This window comes from Camarhynchus parvulus, chromosome 10 (genome assembly GCF_901933205.1).
Source record: "Camarhynchus parvulus chromosome 10, STF_HiC, whole genome shotgun sequence".
NCBI classification, from domain to species: Eukaryota; Metazoa; Chordata; class Aves; order Passeriformes; family Thraupidae; genus Camarhynchus; species Camarhynchus parvulus.
The window spans coordinates 9,410,377-9,431,073 of NC_044580.1; the positions used below are offsets into that span (position 1 = coordinate 9,410,377).

The 20,697-nt window shown below is 37.8% G+C and overlaps 1 protein-coding gene across 2 annotated transcripts in view; it reads left to right on the forward strand.

The window, feature by feature from the left end:
* The window catches only part of SEMA6D (semaphorin 6D), a 209,300-nt gene that overhangs the window by 66,269 nt on the left and 122,334 nt on the right, over positions 1-20,697 (forward strand). Inside the window, exon 2 of one of the 2 annotated variants that reach the window (XM_030955304.1) lies at positions 13,074-13,154. The gene's annotated coding sequence lies outside the window, so the exon portion shown is untranslated. Of the gene's footprint in view, positions 1-12,981; positions 13,155-20,697 lie in introns of those variants that run through there. The other variant, XM_030955305.1, reaches the window with a different exon arrangement.

Sequence of the window (20,697 nt, forward strand, 5' to 3'; positions counted from 1 at the left end):
TTTTCCCTTAATAAATCTCATTAGATCTGTGAAAGTATTATCAAGGCCACAGGCCTTGTCCTTTCAAAACATCTGTACAAATTCAAAGCAGATGCTGTATGTATCTCTGGTTCTTGGGAGAAACCCTCATGTATTGCTGACTAGCACATCCATCTGCCACCTAGGAGGCATCAAACTATTGCAACTCCACCACTCATTTCTCAGGAGTCAAAGGTACAAGCAAGGCTTATTGTAAAAACTCTGTATCTGGTCTAGCATACTGTGCATCAGTACAGCTCAGAAATCTCCATTAGAGGAGGGAGGAACAGATGATTTTCAGAGTCAGACCCTTCTGTTCATTTTCCAAGGCATCTTCCTCATCCTCTGATTGTACTCCCATGTCTCCATCCCAAATAATTCCTGGGCATGTGTGCTGCAGTGTTAGGAACTGTTGCTGTAGCTCCTGCTCTGAAGCAGTAACCATTCCTGGCACAAATTCTAGAGATAGCAAAGACTCTTACAAAGTTAATTTATCACCATAATCATATTCCTCATGTTATCCTGCAGAAATCAGATGTTGATAAATATATTTCTTCCTCAAAAACCTGATTTCAGGCTGCTCTTTTGGCTTAGCTTGCCTCTGGTGCCAGGGGTACAAGTCCTGTGCCAACAAGTTCATATACTGACCCAGGAACCAGTGATGCTTCCACAGAATTGTGCATCCTCCCAGTCTCATGACTGTCACAGTTGTTTTGGGGACATCCAGTACACCAAGAGCAGCAAGCTTCATGTTGTATTTACAAGTGAACTAGTTTTGACAGCTATCACTGACAAAAAAAAAAAAGGATGGAGTGCTATAATGTAGCTGTACAATTTTTTCTTCTTTAAATGGGTGCAGTTTCTGTATTTGCTGACAGAACCACAGCGTGCAGAACAAGAGGCAGCAGCGTCGCTTACCAGTAGCTTGTTCACCTCAGTGCCTCCAGCATGGCAAGGCTGTCTCACCTGCAAGGGCTTGAGATGGTGAAACTCTAAAGCTGTTGTTAGGTTTGGTGGAAAGGTGTTCCTTTCAAATTAACCTTTATACATTTCAAAATAGCAACACTAGAATATGTGTGTGAATACTTACTCCAGAATTAGGGCCCAGTTTATGTATAATAACTTGTAATTTCTGCAGGAGGTATTGACCACATGGATGTAGCTTGAGGGCTTGTCATGGTAAAGCCTTTCTGAAAAGAACACAGTGGTCTGAGGAGGTGGTTCTTGTGCAGCAGCATCTGTGTTAGCTGAGGCGCAGGTCTGCCTTGGTTTGGGTCACTGCAGGAATTGTAATTTTGCCCGTGCAGGGGCTGAGGGGCAGAGTGGGGTGCAGGGACCCCGTGAGGGGAGTGCGGGGCTGCCCCAGTTGCCGCCACAGTCCAGCCCCTCAGAGAAGCTGCTGCGTCCTCTGAGCAACGTGTGGAAGAGGAAACAGATGCCCACAGGCGGAGGGTGTGAGGAACAGCCCTGGCAGCACCCAACAGAGAGAAACAGGTGTGAGAAAGGTATTTTAGGCTTTGTTTCTCACCATCAGACCCTTCTAATTAGCAATAAAGTAGTTTTCCCTGTGTCAAGTCCGTTGTGCCTTTGATGGCAGTTGGTGAGTGATCTCCCTGGCTTTACCTCACACCATGAGCTTTTCAGTCTCATTTCCCCCCTGCCCTGTTGATGGAGGAGTGAGGGGGTGGCATTGAGTGACTGGTGGCCAGCTTGGTCACTCACCACAGCCACCTCGACACAGGGCTCTAAAACGTTTTGATGTTGCATCAAAATATGACTATGGCTTCTGCTCGCAGCACAAAGAGTGTTTGGGGTTTTTGACTTTGACATTCAAAGTAGCACAAGTGGAAAAGGAGTGCATCTGAGAAGGCCTTGTGCTACAGAGCAGCCTGGGCTGAGGGGGCACAGAGGGACTGTCACCAGGCTGGAGCAGAGAGCACGGAGCAGGGATCTGTCACAGGCCTGGGGGTTTAGGGCTGCTCCGAGGGCTCGAAGCACAGAGTGTGTGGGAACAGAACCATCAGACAAGTGTTAAAGGCAGAGCTCACCGTTGTCTGGTGGTTTGAAATGGAGTCAGGAACTCCCAGAGATAAAAGCAAAAGCTTTTGCATCTGACAAGCCACACTTAGGTGCACTAACAACATATCTTTGTGAATTGGTGCTGAGGGAGGCTTGTGAGATGTGATAATGGTTTCCTCCAACCCTTTTCCCTTCTTGGTCCAGCTGAGTGCATTGGTCACCCTCCAGGCAATACCTCGTAGCAGAAACTCAGAGGTGACTTTAATCACAAGGATGAAATTCACCCTTGTGCAACACCAAGTGGAATTTGAGACCTTTCTTCACAGAGCTGAACTTAACCCTGGAGGAATAACAACTTCACAGATGATACCAAACTTCTTTGGTTTTTTTTCAGACCGCACAGTTTTTCTTGGGAAGTGACATGGTTAGAGATGGAGGATTGAAAGCATTAACCTATGGGCATGGCTATTGCTTAAGAAAATAGCTAATAATGTTGCTGTTGTTGTTAATATTTACATGAAATACAACTTCCTGATGACTCAATAACGTATCCCCATAGCTAATTAATAAATATTTTGAAGATTATTACAATGTTGTCACTTACAAGCTTCTAACAGCTCCCTAGGGATAGGACAGCTAGTTAGATCAGCAGATCTTCCTCAATTAGGCCCCAATTTCATATCAGTATTAGAGCTTCTGTGTTGTAGATATTAAATATTAATTTTGATCCATGTAAGGGGTGAATGCCTAGTCTGCCTGTGCTTCCTGTTGATTTACATGGGAAAATTGTAAGGATTAGAGAGAAATCTTGCAGGAATACTTACGTGTGCCATTCAGGCAAGCATCTCAAATGTCTTAATTTGTTTTCATGTTAGAGAAACTTGATTAAAATTTTCAGTATAGAACTTTGAGTCATATTACAAAGTTGATTTATTAAGTATGTCCTTACATATTTTAGTGAAATTAATGGGCAGAAAATATTGTCCTCTACATTTAAATATGTTACTCTTTTAAAATATTGTTAATTTTCAAAAAATAAGTGGAGTAGGAAGATACGTGGTGTTAGTTGATGCTAGAAGTACCTTTTATTTTTGGTAATGCAAGCTATTCCTGTTCCTCCAGTCAAAAAGGTTGAATTAGATTACTAATGTCTCTCAAAGGATGCTTGATCTAATCAGAAAAGAGCTTCTGTCCTCCCAAAAGGACCTGATAGGGATGTCCCGTCTGCTGTGTATTATTTGCATTAGCAAGGAGAGCTTCTAGTACTAGTTAATGAGAAAGGATAATGGAATCATATATATTTATGGTTAAAGCCTGAGTAAGAGCTGATGCCCCCTGAAACAAGTTCTGTGTCCTTTGGGATGCATTTCCTGCACAGATGTTTTTATTAAATGTATGTGGAAAATGTACCAGGCATTACCACTTCCAGCATTAACAGGTTCACATGCACTTGTCATGTAGTAAAGGCAAAATCTTCAGACCCATGGCATCCATAGCCTACAGCTTGTACCAGTTTCATTAAAGGCTGGATCAGATCTCCTTGTATATCATAAATCATAGCCTTCCACTTGGTTACAGCAACATGAGTTTTAATAGGTTTCTCTAACTAAAACAAGTTGCTAAGCCATACCCAATCCAATTTACTACTGAATGCACCGCTCCTCCTTAGAGTTTCTAATGGTTAATTTAAGAAAAAGGGAGTTGTATTTGTAACTCTAATTTGCTTTGTTTCAGCTTCTAGCAACTAGATCTTATTATCCTTTTCTTCTTGGTATTAAAACACCTCTTTGTAACAAGTATTTTCTCAGTTATGGTCACCAATCTTATTTTGCATACAGTTAACAGATAAAGCTCTTGGAATAGTGGAGGCCTAAAAACCTCTCCAGTCCTCAAAACATTTCTCTTGTTTTCTTTTGTGATTCTTGATAAGTTAGGGTTTCTTAACAATTCATTGATTTCTTGTGTTAAAGGAAAAAAAAATCTAATTCTTTAATATTTCTGAGAGTGCCCCTGTGCAGAAAGTACTCTGATGACAAATATAGTTGTGGGGTTTGTCCAAAACCATACTGCTGCTCTCACTTTATGATTTGCAGTAGCTGCCAAGATTTCCTTTTCAGTTCATCCTTCAGCCCTTCAGGGATGAAGGCTGGGTGAAATAGGGCACACCTTTTTTTCCCCCCAGCTTTGTTTCCTAGTCCAACATGTGACACTTCATTTTCACTGCCTTGCAAATGTCACATGCATCTGTTTCTTTGTGTAGCAAATCTCAAGATTTACATAAGTAAATAGCTTTCAGCACTCTTGAAACCACAACAATATACAAACATATTTGAAATTGTTGAACTAAAAATTATATTTGACTGCCTACTGTGAATAAAGATTTAAGAGACTGAAAATTTTATTAATGATTTCAATGTAACATCTTCATACTGAGATGATTAGACTGACAGGTTAACCATGTATCTTGAAGTTTTGGGCCCTTGTTTTTGGTATGAGCTTCTCCTGAAAGAGTTTAAACCACAATGCAGTGCCTTCATTCATGTGCAAAAATGCTGAAGAGCCAAGGTGTGCTGTGAGCAGGAAATTGTGGGATATTCCAGACTCCTCCAATAGTTTATTTTCATAAAGGGATTATTAAGGACACTTGATTCTTACTCAAAACCTGTTGTGGTTTTATTTGGCAGTGTAAATACATCTTCATATTGTAAATGGGGAAAAATATTCTAGAAACTATACATGTAAAAATACAATATCACTACCATTGAAGTTTTCTTACTGGGGGAAATATCCACTGCTAATCTGATGATGGCACGTGTCCATTTTCCTTCTGCCTTTCCAGTACCTATCTGCTGTTATTTTTATCTGACACAGTTAATTTAAGAGATGAACCCTTTAATGGTGCTCAGAAGGCACCTGTCACATATGGGACACTACAAGGTGTAACATAATGATGATAATCAGTCCCAGAACTGAACTGATGTGATAGTAAATGTGAAGCCTCTAGATTCCCACTTCCTCTGAAACCTGTCAGTTATCTTTAAATAGAAGAGCTGGACTGTAAAAAGAACATAAAAAGAGCTTCATGTGATAGCTGCAAATGGAAATAGATGCCTGGCTATTTAAAAGAATAGGTGCCCATCTTCCAAATTATTTCAAAGATATGGAAAAAAAAAATAAAATCTGTTTACAAGTCCACTTTAGCTAGACTCTAATTTAGACTCATGGTTCTTTACCAGTGGCATATGTACGTAAGCACATGCAAATATGACTCATATTATGATTTTGCTGGTAATTTTTTTCAGTTATTATTTAATTATACGTAGTCCTTTACTTAAGCACTTTGTAAAAATAAGGTCTTTAAAGAAAAAAAATGGAATGGTTTCAAAAGGAATAAATATTGTTCTGTGAGTTCAGCTTTTAATGTAATGTGTAAACTGTTGGATTAAAAGCAGTGGATATCACAGGTCAACTGCACTCACTAATCACTGCCTCAGCAAAAGAGATTGACTTTGTTGCTACCTGGTTGCAGTAAGAATAGTAAATCACTTCACAGTCTTTATATTTATTCAGTTCACAGCTTGATCACCGCTGTTTCACCTTTCCTCTGAAAAGCAGTAATGCTCTCTGCTTTGTCCAGGAAATAGAAATTGTTCATGGAGTCTCCTCGCTATTTGTTTTAAGTGAATGAGCAATACAGCTTATGCCCACTGGTTCCTGAAATGAAGCACTGTTATAGCGTGAATATTTCTGTTGAAAATTGGGAGGGAGGATTTTTGCTTGGGTTTTTCTAGACAGCCTCTGACAGACAATTGTGCTGCTTTATGCATTACAGTTTCTGTATTTTGTTATCTGTGAAGACTGCCATAATATAACTTTGCAGGTAGAGCTGCAGGCAGGCATCTTCTGAAGGATGAGCCTCCTGGGATACTGATTGCATTACCACGCTAAACAAAATTGCTGTAACAAAAATGTTTAGCCAAATCTTTGTAAGTAAGGGTAGCATTCATTCAAATGCCTTTTCAAAGGGAATCTTCTGAAATGGACAAAGTACCTAAATATGCCTTTGAAGTAACTATATATGCAGATGTTAGATGAAAAATAAGTGTTTGTTGACATACTGTTTCAAGCTATACAGTTTTAATTTTATTAAGAATGAAAGTGATGTGTTAAATACTTACACCAATGTGTCTTTGTGCCCAAAGCACAAGTCTTTGTCTAGAGCCAGGTTTGGAAAGATAGATTTGGAGAAAAAATTGGGTCTGTAGCAAAGAACTGCTGTGCTGAGGCTGTGGGACTGAGTGTTGCTGTGGAAGGTACATGGAGATGTGGGCATATCCTTCTTGGAGCAAATACCCCTCTCCATTGGCTTCACTGGTTTGGGCTAATGTCTTAAAAAAGCAAAAGGCTGCATCAAATATGAGCTACAGGCAGGTCTGCAACACCAAGTGGTAGTAGTAGGTAGTGTGTCCTTCTGTAGCAAATCACTAGATAAAAATAAGTTTAAATTTGCTGCTTTGGTGGTGGGTGTTTCTTCTCTAACTGCTAACTAATAAGTTCTAGTTATAATTCAATGTGATTATCAACATGTGCTTATGTGATCTGACTGCCTTGTAAAGAGGGAGAAATTATTTCAGTTTAGAAGTATTCTAGTTCACAAAAGGGGTTTGGAAGATGCTGAATCTTTGCCTGAGTACATATTTCAGATCCTGTTAACAGTAAAACATGCTACTATTAAACTATGAAATCAAAGGGCAAGACTGCCCTTTGTAAATTGGCAAATCAAGTGGCAAGATTGCCACTGATTTGTAATTCAGTGGCAAGAATAATGAAAGTACAAAAAATTATTATTAATTTAAGCCAAAGTTTCCAAAGCTATGTCACACATGCAATTGCATTTAAATGAGTATATTCTATACATGCAGTTAGGTTGGTTGGGGTGCAGCTAATGAAATACAAGCATTGCTTTTCACATATCCTCATGAGCATTCAGCCTTTAATATATTATTGTGCTTAAGGCATGGTCTTCAAATATGGGAGTGGTGTTATTGTCTGTTAGTCTCAAACATTTGAGAGCATGATATTGCCATAAGATAAAGACATCTTAAACGTAATAAAAAAAAGCTTTTTGATTAGCTATTATTTTAAATGATAAATTGTAGCATATCACTGTTACAAAATAAGTAGTAGTCATTCATTAATCTGTCATGTGTCATTATTTTGGAGGGTTTGTGCTTTTTTATAAAATGTACCTTTTCAGGAATTTTTCTTTGCAAACAGGTTTCTCTGCCTTGATATTTTAGTGCATTTCCATCATTCTGACTGATTGGCCTGGGAGTCACATTAAATTCAGACATTTGGTAGTGAGAAGGTGTGAAGTTTGCATCCTTTTGGAACAGAAGCTAGGTAGCAATAGCAGTGAAACAAGCTGCATTATGGTAGAAAGGGATGGTTTCTGTAGAACTGGGGACAGTTACATTTTTGGAAAAGACTACTAATATTTAACTGGAGGAGAATACAGCTTCCAGTAGGTCCAGGTGTGTCTGACCTGGGGTGTCAGCTGCTGCTTGATGCTGACTGAGACAATGTAACAGAGAACATGGGCATTTACCACATGCATCAGTAGTAGATGAACCAAATGCAGGCATCAGTTTATGTGGCAATGAATAAACATTTATATATGTCTTTATGGAGATAAGAGACATAGATATGCGTATAGTTAAATGGTTTTTAAGAATTATGCAGGGCACACTGTGCTATCATGCATATTTAGACCAGGATTCCTACACTTTCTTGGGGATCATGAATAACTCCAGCCTAATAAAAGCATGCCCAAGGAGAAAGAACTATCCTTGCAGGACAGAGGCAGACCTGCACATTATTCTGTTCTGTGGTCATGGGCTTCTCTCCTGCAGGGTGTAGCAGTGCTGAGGCAGAAAAGAGCTGTTGTGTGAAACCCCTCACCCATGTTCTGTCTTTATGGGGGAGTCCAGATATTCTTGCTTAAAGTCTGTCTCTGAAAGCCACTCCCTTTTCCTTGGCGCAATGATAACCACAGCCAGCAGCTACAGGGAAATGAGGCACTCAGTACTCTTTGGGTGGGAGGGAAAACTAATCTATAAAATGTTTCCATGACAGTGGTTTTCTATCTCTCTTCCAGACCTTCAGAATATTAGTTCAGTAATACTTATTATCTGCTTCTACTTCTTCATTTCTCCAACTAATGTGCATTAAAAATGTTCACTTATCCACCTGGGCTCGGTGGAGCTTTATATACCATATGTACTTCTGTTGAAGTCTGAAGCTATTTTTATATTACTTCAGGTTTTCAATTAACCTTGCTTCCACATATTTCACAGCATTAAAGCAGTTTAGTGTTAAACAGAACTCACATCTCCTCACACCTCCTCTCCTTCTCTCATAAAACATTAAAATGCAGCTTTTCTATACTGTATGAAACCTTGTGACTGCTGAGTTACGTAACCAGTTTGATATTGGATTGACATTATTTTGAGGCAATAACACCAGTAGTGGTTTTCCAGTGTTTCATTCCACTGTTAGTTGCACTAGCAGATGTACACTGAGCTGCATTTCTTCTTAGTGAAGCATGAACATCATTTCAAGGTGGATAGATGCAGCTTTTTGATAGATGCATATGCATCTAAAGAATTAAAAAATTATTATTCCTATTTTGGAAAATTCTGTTAAATTCAATGTGTTATTTTGGAAATAAATAAAGAGTAGGTTCACAAAGGAGAGGAAAAATGGCAAAAAAATCTCATTCTAAGTTGTTATATTTGGTGCTACTGGATTTCTTCCGTTGTGTCGTGAAAATAGTTTGCACAGACTAATGATGTGTAAATTAATGAGTATTTTATGATAATCTATTCAGTCAAGTTAAAGGGTAAAATTAAGCATTGGATTACTACAGAATTTTTAGGGCGTTACCAGTTCAAGCATTAGTTTCTCTTTCTTGTCTCTAAAGTTTTGAAAGTGTCAATGTTTGCTTGAGAATAATGTTCCTCTTGGTAAGGTGTTTCTCTTTGTTGTGCTGGATACCATCTGTGCCATACTGTCAGCAAGCTGGAATCATGACTACCATCACAGATTCTTGTGATTTACAATATAAATTTCATTTTTAGGGAATCATCAGTTATGTCCTCTCAGCTGATTGCTTCCCTCTAAACATGCATTTCGATGTCACTTGAGGATGACTTTCTTAAAGCTTTTTCACTTAAATTTTTTGACCATTTTTCTCATTGTCACTCTTTTAGTCTCAACTCCTGACTTTGCCAAAACAGTGTAAAATTTCATCTGAATCCTTAATATGAAAATATCTTCATTAGAAAAATATCTATTCTCAATGTCTTACAGTAGTTTACTTTCACTAAGCTTTCTGGACCATTAGTACCACTGTTATCCCCAAGTTCTCTTTGCTTCCCAGGACTATAAATTTGCCTCATAGAAATCATAGCATCAGCTTTCTCAGACATTGTACCAGCCATTTGTCTGACAATATTTTAAGGGGCTCACTGCTGCCTCTGCTCAAAACTCTGTGCTGAAAACCATCTGCATTGTCAGAAATGTGATATGCATCTTTCTAGCTTAGAATGGGCTTGACCATGAAAAGAATGGAAAATTAAACCCAGATCACCAACTCTTCATGTCCTCACACTAAATATGTCCCATGAATATTAAATATTTCATATGTTTTTCCTCAAAGTACAAATCATGGTATTTTTCTGAGATAAAAAGCATTGTTGAACAAATATGCCTGTATCTTTCAGCCATTTCAGGTGTTATGTCCGAATATAAACCAGGTATTCAGAGACCTTTTTGACGTGCTGGATCTTCATGGTATGTTAAATTCATCCACTTGTCAAGTTCTTATCAAGTTCTATTCACCTGTGACAGACACATGAGAGTTTTAAATAAAGACCCACTTAGTACTTGGTCTAGCAAGGATGGAACATGACCAACAACTTATTGTCTCTCCTCCCTTAGTCTCCTTGCCCAAAAGCAAGTGAGGTTCTTGAACTGATTGAGTTCAACTTCTGCCTTCTCTCTGAATCTCTCAAAGCCACCAAGACCACTGTTCCTATAGATATTTCCTATAGATATTTACAGCAGAGAAACTTTGTGACCAAGCCAACTCCCTCCATGGCAGAAATACTCCTTTTTCTCAGTTCTTTCAGTTGCCTGCCTACTGTAATTGAAATCTTCACCACAGCCCTAATCTCCTCTTCAGCACCTTTGAGTCATTCTTCAAAGCCTCTTCTCCCACTACAATTTCTTTTTCTGAGAAGGATCTTGACAATTTTTTCCCTGTGAGAACTGATAAACAAATGATCTTCATAACTGCTCCCTTCACTGGCTGCTCTGTTTCTGAAACAGTCCTCTGGCCTGTCACAAGTTATAGAGTTTTCTGACTGCTATCCTCTGCTCACCCTCTTTATGCTTTTCCCTGTCTGATCCCTTTTATCCTTCAATCTGTCACTCTCTTCTTTCCCTTTTGTTACAAATTTTCAAGCTTGCCTTAGCCTTTCCCTTATTCAAAATATCCCAGTGTTTACCCAACCTGTTCTTCTGAGAGGCTCTCATCCCTGAATGCATGGAGGATGCTACAGTCATTTCCATCTCATTCCCACTCTTTGTAGTCAATGGGAAGTGCTCAAACCAGTCTGTAGTAACTTTCTCCAGTCTAATCAGAGTGGGTACTCCACCTCTGACCCAGTGAATCAATCAGCTGTTTTAACTTCAATAATCATCCTTCGATGCTCTCCTCTTTTGGCTTCCATAGCACTCCTCTCTCCTCCATGTGCTCCTTGGTGAATTTGCCTTCTCACATCTCCAGTTGTGGAGGTTACAGGGAAGCCAAAGATTACCTTACAGAACTCAAATAATGATGTTAGAAAAGTCATTTTCTTAGTTTCTTCTCTTTTTTTTGGCTGTATTGTTTACTGACCATTATTCTCAGGTGACTCTCCCTTTTTTTCAGCAGCTCATTTGTCCTTTCTCCACTTGGCGTCAATTTCTTCCTCAACTCTTGTTTTCAAGGCAGCACCTTTGTGCTTTCTCTGGAGCACTTCAGATGCTTCTGCAAAGCTGGTTCTTCAAATTTCTCCTCAAAATGTGCCTTTACCAGGTTCCCTGAAGACAGTCCTGCCTGTCATAATGGCTATTATTTTCTTTTTTCCCCTCTTACTTCATACTGACCTATTGCCTTTTGTCCTCAGTTCACTGTACAAATTCTGAGGAATATTTCCTCTGTGCATTTAGCAAGGGCTGATGCTGTGGAGTCCTGCTCCATGGGTAGAGCTCAGAGGTGCTGTGGAGGGAACAGTAAAGGCCAGGAGCAGTTGAAGTCATGGCTATATCCCTGCAGAAGGGCCTGGCACACTATTCTAACAGTTAATATTTTTGGCAAAAAATACAGATATGGAAACTATGTCCGTGTCCAGATGTGCATACAGAGAGCTGCCAAAACAGGGTAATATGCACAGGGTAACTTGTGCTATTTTCATATATATGAAGAGATGCAAGTCCTTACCTTGAAAGAAGTGAAATGCTGAATCAACTCTGGGATCAGCAGCTATGGTTCTGGGGTGCTTAACCAACTAAGTCATTCCCTCCAGCACCCTTTTGTTGTAATCTCCCTCCAAAGATATTAAAAATACAGAAACCTTGGCCAGGATGTGGTCAATCTAATTTATAAAACATTTTCTGGATATTAAAAGCTAGGGCAATGCACTTCTTTTAAATTGTGTTAAATATACTGTAAACTCCCTGAAAGAATCTTTCATTGAAGATTATTATATGAAGATTTGAAGATTAAAGTGTCTAGATTAAAGATTAATGTGAAGTGCACTGGGATATTGTTTGATGTGTAAGGAGCTATATAGTATATTTATACGCTTTTCAAAACTGCCTGGGGGATTAGACAACCAGTTCCCTACATGTCTTTGAAAAGCTCACTCTAAGGAATTTGTTGTTACATAGCGAAAATGGTAATATTTTCATTGGGAGCTTGAGTCAAAGAGGAAAGCAGAGATGTGGAGATCCTCTGTATTCATCTAGGGCTTGATGGTGGCTCCTTAGAGTTTTTTTATTGTTTTGAATTTGCTCTGTCATTGTAGAAACAACTTGGATTTGGTGTTACAAGATCATAAAACTGATCTTACCCAAGAACATTGCACCACCTGCCTATTTCTTATTATCAATCCCATGTCTTCTTTGCTCTCACTTCAGGATAGTTTTCATGTTCTCCTAAACAGAAGTCATTTAAACCACGTATAACATAATCATACAAACATTAATGAAACAAATGTATACATGTACGTATCTGTATTTACAGTAACATATGCAAATTTATGCAAAAATAATTATGTTACACATGTATTTTTTAAATAATCCTTTTGCTGGAGTTTTTCGACAAAAAAATAGACGGAGAGAAACAGAAATACTTTAATTAAAGAAACGTTCCACATATGGTAGAAATTACAAGTTTTCTTGTTCCTGAAGTGCTGCAATACAAATAAGCTGTTAAATGCCAACTCTGAATGTTATTTTTCAGATGTTAAGAGAGATAGTCCTGTACTAAAACTATTAGGAGGCAAATTTATTTGAACTTCAAAACCCCTTTGATCTGAAAGGAAAATGAACTGCATATGAGTTGTATGCTTCGTTAGTTTAGGGTTGGCCAATTTTGTGCATTTTTGTTTGTTTGCTTTTTTCTGGGAAGCATCCTTCTATTGAGGTTTATTAAAACTAATACTGCAATACAATTTTTTTTTCTGGTAAAATATGTTGGATTGCTTTCATGAAAGGACGGTTTTTCTACAGAAAGTACCTCTGAGAATCAGTATTCAGGTTCACATTGAAAAGCCAATATGCAGGTGTGTTGCATTCAGAGCTATTGTGGTGGTCTTATCATTAAACCTGCAGTAGGCATTTATAAAATAAGGATTTCATCGGTACTGGCTAAGCGTGATTAAAAATAATCATCTGTCTGATGAATATTTTCCTCTGACTTTTGGCAGGATAACCCATCTGAAGTTGTGCCAGAGTTTACAGGAACACTGATGCCAGCAATTTAAGGATCTTCACATCCAGTCTCAGTGGTAAGTTCTAAAGATGTCATGGAATTTCATGTTAGAATTTTATTCCTATGGAATATTCTATTCCATGTTAGAATATTGCTGGTGTCTGTCAGGTTATATTACAATTGAATCTGTGTGAAAAATGAAGTGCTTCCCCTTGACCAATACAACAACAGAGAGATAATAAGAACATATATTGATCTGTGAGAGATTGAGCTTAGGAGCTCAGAACACAAGTTCTGAGCAATTTTCCTCAGACTAAAATCAAAAGGGCTTTTTTATTGTCCTCTCTACTAATATAACTGCTCTCAGAAGCTTTGACGTTGTATTTTGGAGAATGTAACCATTGGGCAGATTCCAAAGAGAAAGTAAAATGTGCAAAAAGGAAATCCAGTAGCTTCTTCTTGCTGAAAAACAAGCAATAAGTTGTAAAATTACAAATTATTTTTCTCTTCTAATGCACTCTCTGTTGTAATTAGTCTGATTCATCAAACCTTGAGTCAGATTTTCAAATACTGCTGTGGAGAAATTTGTAGGGAGACATAATCTATCTTCATCTTGAAGCACAGAAATCCTGCTGCAGAGATGGTTTCCCAGGTTTTGTAAGAGAAAGGGAAGAGAGGGTAGTTGCATCCTGCTGTCCTTTTGTGTCGTTTGGAATAGACCTTCTACAGTAGCTGGGTAGAGTGGAATAACTCTTTAACTGGAACTCCTGTTGGTGCCTAAGTGCTCAGCTTCTTCAGGAAGAAATAACTAATTTTAGATTGTATTATTTGTGATTATATTGATGGTCAAAATTATTCTCCCTGTTATGCCATATACCTCATGGAATGTTTTGGGCCCTGGCAAGGTAGGGGGTGTGGGAAGTCACCCCACTCCATGTGACACTCCTGCACACAGCAGCCACTCAGGGCCACTGCTGGAGGTAGGGCCTGGCCTGGCCAGGTGTGCTCATGCTGCTTTTAGGTCACTGTAATACAGATGTCAAGTACGAGCACTTCCAAGTCCTTACAGTTACAGGCTATTGAAGTATATATATATTTTTTTTTTAGTTAGATTACACTGCAAAAGCAAGAACTTTTCTGACATGGAAAAATTCCTCTAGCCATTATCATTAACCAAATACTTCAATAAATACTTCAATAAAATCACTGCTTCAGTTTAAGGATGAATTCAACAACAATAGTATTCCTATTCAGTCATGCTCTATTCATATAAAAAATGAGCATAATGCTGTGTTATCATGAATCCTCAAGACAGATTACATTTCATTATTGCTGGGTGACTTTTATAATGTGGGAATGTGATTCTAATAAAGGACAGTATCTCCCTCAGTGCATACTGTTCTAGCAATGTTCTTTATTAGAAATAAAAGAATACAGCATTCATATCATGTTTCTTGATCACATAACCAGTGTGCAGAACAACAAATTATCAAGGCAGTTTTCTAAGGAAACAATGTGATCCTAAGAACACTATTCTTAACTTTTCAAATTGCTATTTGCCATTGCTAAAATCTATAAGTGCTGTGACTCAGAGAGTTGAAAGTCAATGCTGTTCTGACAGACAGAATTCATGAAAGCCAGAAGTGACTGGACTAAACTACTAGATCTTTTTCCCCTGAAAAAAAGCAAGACAGTAATGACCTAGCAAAGGAAAATAAGAGAGCTGCATTTGTTGTCTCTTAGCTGAGGCAAATGAAAATCCATTAGAAGTCATCTGAATCCCAGCCCTGTGACAAAACTCCCATTCACTTCAGCAAGAGCCACTCGGGTAATGGGCATTTAAGGACTATAACTGGGTTAGATAAAGTCCTTTAGGATCTAGGAGAAAAATTTGGCAGACTAGAAAGACATAGAGGGAGAAAGAAGAATTTGCATATTCATGTTATCAGTAAATACATAGCATATGCCTCAGAAGGAGCAATGACCTTCAGGGCATACAGATGACCAGCTCGCTTGTTGAACTCTTATGGAGTTTAAAAATAGTTCAATATTCTGTGCAGTTAAAGGAAAGTGTGTATATGGATTTCTGTTAAATGAGAAAAAAATAGTGTTCCTTCTTCCTGCCTTTCTTTATTTGACCATCCCTTCACACTTCATTTCGGCCTTTATATGGGTTTTGTGTTCATAGTTTATTATATTTTCTTGAGGCAGGAAAGATTTTCAATCAGAAGTTGATGAATGTCCATATTAAATTGGATCCTTTTTTAATTAAGTTCATCTAAATTTAATTTTGCAATTTTACTTCAGTAAACTCATCTGACTCCAGATGTTGAATGTGATTCACTCACATAATTTTACCTGTAAAAAATTTATGACTTTAGAGAGGCATTTCTGAACACTTTTGAGTGTTTTTAGCATGTGTTTCATGATTGGCTGGTACACATGACCAATTAGCGTCCAAAAATACCACTCTGCACCTAGGCCTTCTTTCAGTAGTGTTACTTTTATTACTTGAATTTTAAACAAACAATCAGCTTTTTAAAAAGCATAACCAATGCATTTTAAATTATAAATGGATATTGAATTCTACAAATATTTCAAAAGTGAAAGAGTAGTCTTCAGAAGCTGCAGAATTCCATGAGAAAAAATGTAAGAATGACTCACTTTGATAAAAGGAAATTTCAAATAATCTGGGAAGGTGGGTTTGGACCCTTTTCTCTCATTACAACTGTAGTGGTAAATTGTGTGGAGCATGTTATTTGGACTTTGTAAGTATGGGAAACATATACTGAAGTGCCTGTTGGTCTTAAAGTTTTAAGATTTACTATTTTTTTAAGATTTACTCATTTCACTAACAAGAGCAAAGGCATTGCAGATTTAACTGTCACTGCATACTTTTCATATTCTGTCATGGCTCCTGGATCAGTGTGAATGGCTCTAATTTTAAGAATTCCCCAGAATCTGCTCCTTAAATCTGGACATTTCTAATAACTTTGTATGTGACACATACAAGACATTGTATCATGAAGGCTCTGCTTCTCATCAAAGAAACAAATACCCCAATGAAAGTTTCAGATAATACTAAAAAGAGAATAGTCCAATTGTAAAGAAAAGGATGGTTGTATTCTTTTTTCTTTTTCCTTCAAAATGAAATCATTTTCCTTGAGATTTTTTCTGGTGTAAGCTTCTTGATATATTAATTTGAACTATTTATCCATGCAGTCAATATCCATGCAGTTCTGAACATTTGTCAGTTCAAGGCTCATGGGATGCAAACTGTTGGGGGTGTGATTGGCAATGTGCTGCTCCAGGTTTGTTTGGAGACTTCTTCAGAACAAGTGGAGTTCCCAGAACCAGGCAGCAGCAATGCTAATATGAATCAACTTCTCTAGTTTCTCCTTTCATATTCCTCCAAGCCTCCATAACAGTACTTGGCACTGAGTACAGGATTTGAGGAGGTGTTGTTATTGCTGTGTTAGGGAAGGGAAGGGGTGAGTGACCAGCTGGGAGATGTCAGTGGCAAGTCTGTAGAGCTGTGTCTCTAATGATTTTCCGTAGGAGTAGGGGAAGTCAGTTGCAGGGAGCTTCTCAGTCAGAGCAAGACCATAAACTCTGGAAATTTGGCTCTTCTTTTGTACTTAGATCATGTCTTTCTGGTGAAAAAATGACCTTCTAGTGAAAAATCTCACTTCTGTGAGTGTTAGATTTCAGCATCTTTCTCATAATGCATTTTACTACCTTTATATTAATTCATCTGTGTTTTCTAAAAGGACTTTTCTCCATTCATCAATAGCAGGTGTGATTTGCTCATTTTTCTAGCAAAAGAAAGAAACATAACTGTCCTCCATTGGGTGAAGTGCTTCTGAGCTTGAAAGGCTTCATGTGTGAGTCTGGATGGGACCCAAAGAAGGAACCACTTAGAAATTACCAAATGACACATTTTATGTTATTGTTAAATTGTCGAGACTTTCTGTAAATTTGCAGAGATTGTAACCATACAGGGTGTTTGCAAAGACTCTACGGAAGGGGATGTTAAACCTCCATGGTCTTAAGAATTCTTAATGACTGCCTGCCAACGCCGCTGAATCCCGCAGGGTAATGAGGGGAATGCCTACCATGTAAATATAAAGGGGGTTATTTAGGAGACCCAGTGAGCTGTGAATTATTGCCTAGGTTGTCACAAAAAAAAAAGGAAAATGAGTTGTGAAGAGGAAAGAACGTGTACTGAGTTCTGAATAGCTTTGTAGGACTTTTTCTGAGATAGATGGAGGAACTTATATACACTCTGCAAAAAGAGATATCTGTTCTGTCAGATTGCAGATGCATCAGCCACCCAGATCACTGTGAAAAACCCATTAAAGAAACAAAACTGGGTTATTTTTATGCCTGAAAAATGCATGAATCAGAAGAAAATAATATTAGTTCAATAGTTGAATTTAAGGTCTTTGGGGATCTGGTTTCTGGTGAAGTCAGGGAGAATGTTTCCACTGCATTTAGTAGGACCTGGCCTGGACCCTTGGAGATTAAAGAGTTAAGAGCTGGATTGATAGTAGAGGTAGTAGAGACCTTCCAAGCCTGGTTGTATTGTGCATCGTTAGCACAAAATAATTGAAATTATGGATATAAAAATACTTCTAAAAATTTTCCCTTAATGTGCTGAAGCTCATAATCTGTATCCCGAATGGATAGTCTGAAAATCTACACTGTGCACTTGTATAATATTACATATATGCAAATATTTAATTTTTTTAGTGGGAAGAATTTCATCTGAATTTTGAAACTCAGCTTTCTGTTCACTTCAGGCACTTTGTCACAATTGAGGCAAAAACCCCTATGGTAGTGAGCTCTAAACAGGACATTGTATTTACAATATGAAACTCATACAATCTCTGTATTTTTTGTTCCATTATATTGTAACAGGAAGTTAATTGCTCTCAGCATTGTATATGTTTAAATGGAGTCTGTGGGTTTTTAAGTATGGAGACAGAAAGAGCATATGAAATGAAGGAGACTTATGTCAGCTGTGTTAATTTTTTGCAGCTACTTCCTTTAAGCAGTCTGGCTAGGAATAATGTCTTGGTTTTCAAAATTCAAGCATTTTTTATTTTTATTTAATCCCACTTCCAGTAGAATAAATAAAATTTTAGGCAAAAAAAGACTGAATAAAAGGGGTAAGCTAAGACCACAGAATGCTAAGGAAAGGGTATTTCTCAAGGAGTTGATCTTTTTCGAGAGAAAGAGGTTTGACATTTTATTGCTGAAAATGAACAGCTGATATTAACAGAAAAAGTAAATGTTTTTTTAATCTACATTTGAAGGTGGAGTAGAATTCTTCAGATCCCTCAGTAATTGTTGTTAAGAGCTTTCCCTTCTGAGCTGAGTGGTTCTAAATTAAATTATTTGTTTTTCAATATAAATAAGATTTTCTTATCAGTTAGCTTACATATAATCAACTTAAACACAGTTTTAGAATGAGATGAACCATGTCAGTGTATTTCCCAGGATGAGGAATGAATACCTGATGAACTTCATTCTTCCAAGATAAAATACAATACATTACTTTAACATTTATTCCTGGTGATTCTCTTAAGTAATGGTTATGGTGTGGGTTCTTGTTACATGTTCACCAAATTATATATAAGCATACTGACATTCTTGTAAGTCCATTAGTAGTGAGATATCCCCAAATATTCTCAAGATTTTTCTAACAGATTTTATCAACAGAACTGTTTGAGAACATCAAAATATAATTTAAGGAGACAAATTGGACCAGCCAGAAAAGAAGATTTGGTTTTGAACAAGTCAGTGGTTTAGGAACACATATTTGAAACATTGCCTTATTTTTCCTAGGTTTCACCTGGCAAAGGTAAATGTGAAGCTGTAGTCTGAAAGTAAACCCAGGCCCCAGGGAGGAGGGAGAGATTTATGGTAGTAGGACAAAGTGAGGTAGTGCAGAGGATTTGGCATTAAGCTGGGTTCCATTTCCTCCAAATACACTGTGAGATGACAGCCCAAACTGCAGGAGAGATCTTGGAAGGGTCTGTAGGCAACTGCTTGGGTGCCTTCCATGAAGTGAGGGTTAGTCCTTTCCTGTTAAAAGAAATACGAAATAGGGTGCTTGAAAAAGAGTACAATATAAAGGCAGGTCACTAAGAATCTTACATGACACTGGTGCTTTGTGATTATATGTTACATGTTCAGGTAGGATCACTTCAGAAACAATTCCTCCTTTTTACCAAGGTCTGAGCTAATGGCTCATTGGATTTCCACGTTATGGCATGATGGGATGATACTGTATTCCATAAAACTGGAATCATTCTTCATTCATGAGAATTAATAGTACACAGTACAATCAAATCGTTAATAAGTTCCTTTATTTTCTTACTAAATGTTCATAGTCAAAGTGCAAACAATAAGTAGTAATTTAAAACAAACAAAGAACCCCAAAGAAACAAAAAAAAAAGCCCTCACAAAAACCCTACTGGTCCTTCAATTGTATCTGTTACATGCTAGTGCAGAATTACTAATGAGAACATGTTTAGGTATAAATAAATCTTTTATCCTCATTATTACTCCACTGTGTTCCTACAGTGAAGTCATCCACACAGAGCTGATTATGGGTTGAAAGCCTCAATAGCCTCTTTTATTTATAATAAATATTGCATACTAATGTTAACAATGTCATTGTGCAGTGTCTCAATAGAGGATTATGACTTCATGTAATGTTAGCTTGATGTCTCTCCTCTCCTGTAATGGAGTCAATTTCCCTTACAGAGGAGATGAGAATCACTTATTCACAAATCTTGTAACAAATATTCTATGTACATACTGTGTTAACCCAATATTAAGGTGGCACAATGAAGCTCAAAGACAGGAAACACAGAGTTGAAGTTCAGTGCTTAATCTTATTTTACCCCTGTTGTGTGCACTGATATGCACTTTAAAGTTAGAAGTCTCTATTTCCCCCCAGATATTTGAAATGTGAATTACTAAATTTTTAGGTGTAATTCCACAAATAGGTGTGTGGAATATTCCTAAACTGTGTGTGTCTGAAAATAACAGAATCATAAACCTGATTTTGTGGCACACAGCTCATGCAAAGAGAGGATGAGATCTATTTATATTAATGAGCAAAGAGTAAGGCAATCTTCCATCAGCTACCAGAGACAAACAGCACGTTGGGGAATAGGGACCCATCTCAGGCAGCACTTAGGCACATGCTCAACCTCAATTATGGCATCAACAGGACTTGAGAAAAATCTTAAACACTGTGGAGAAAAAGGAACTTATGCACTGGCATTAAGACTCATATTTATATAATAAAGCAAAAATTTGAGTAAATGATGGTGCAGTCCTTTGATGCATGTGTAGAGATATTGTGTAATATTAACATAATACACTTGGATGCTTAGCTCCTGAATGCCTTCAAAATAATTTATCTGAATGCTCGTGAGGGAAGTTCAGGCTAAGATGAAAAGCATAAATCCACCTAACAGCTAAGAAATAATTCACATTAACTGAGGACATGTGCAGAATGCAGGATTTTATGATAACTAGAGGTCAGAATATTACAGCTCTTGTGAAAATAACAGCTGATATCAGTGCAAGTCTGCAACGTA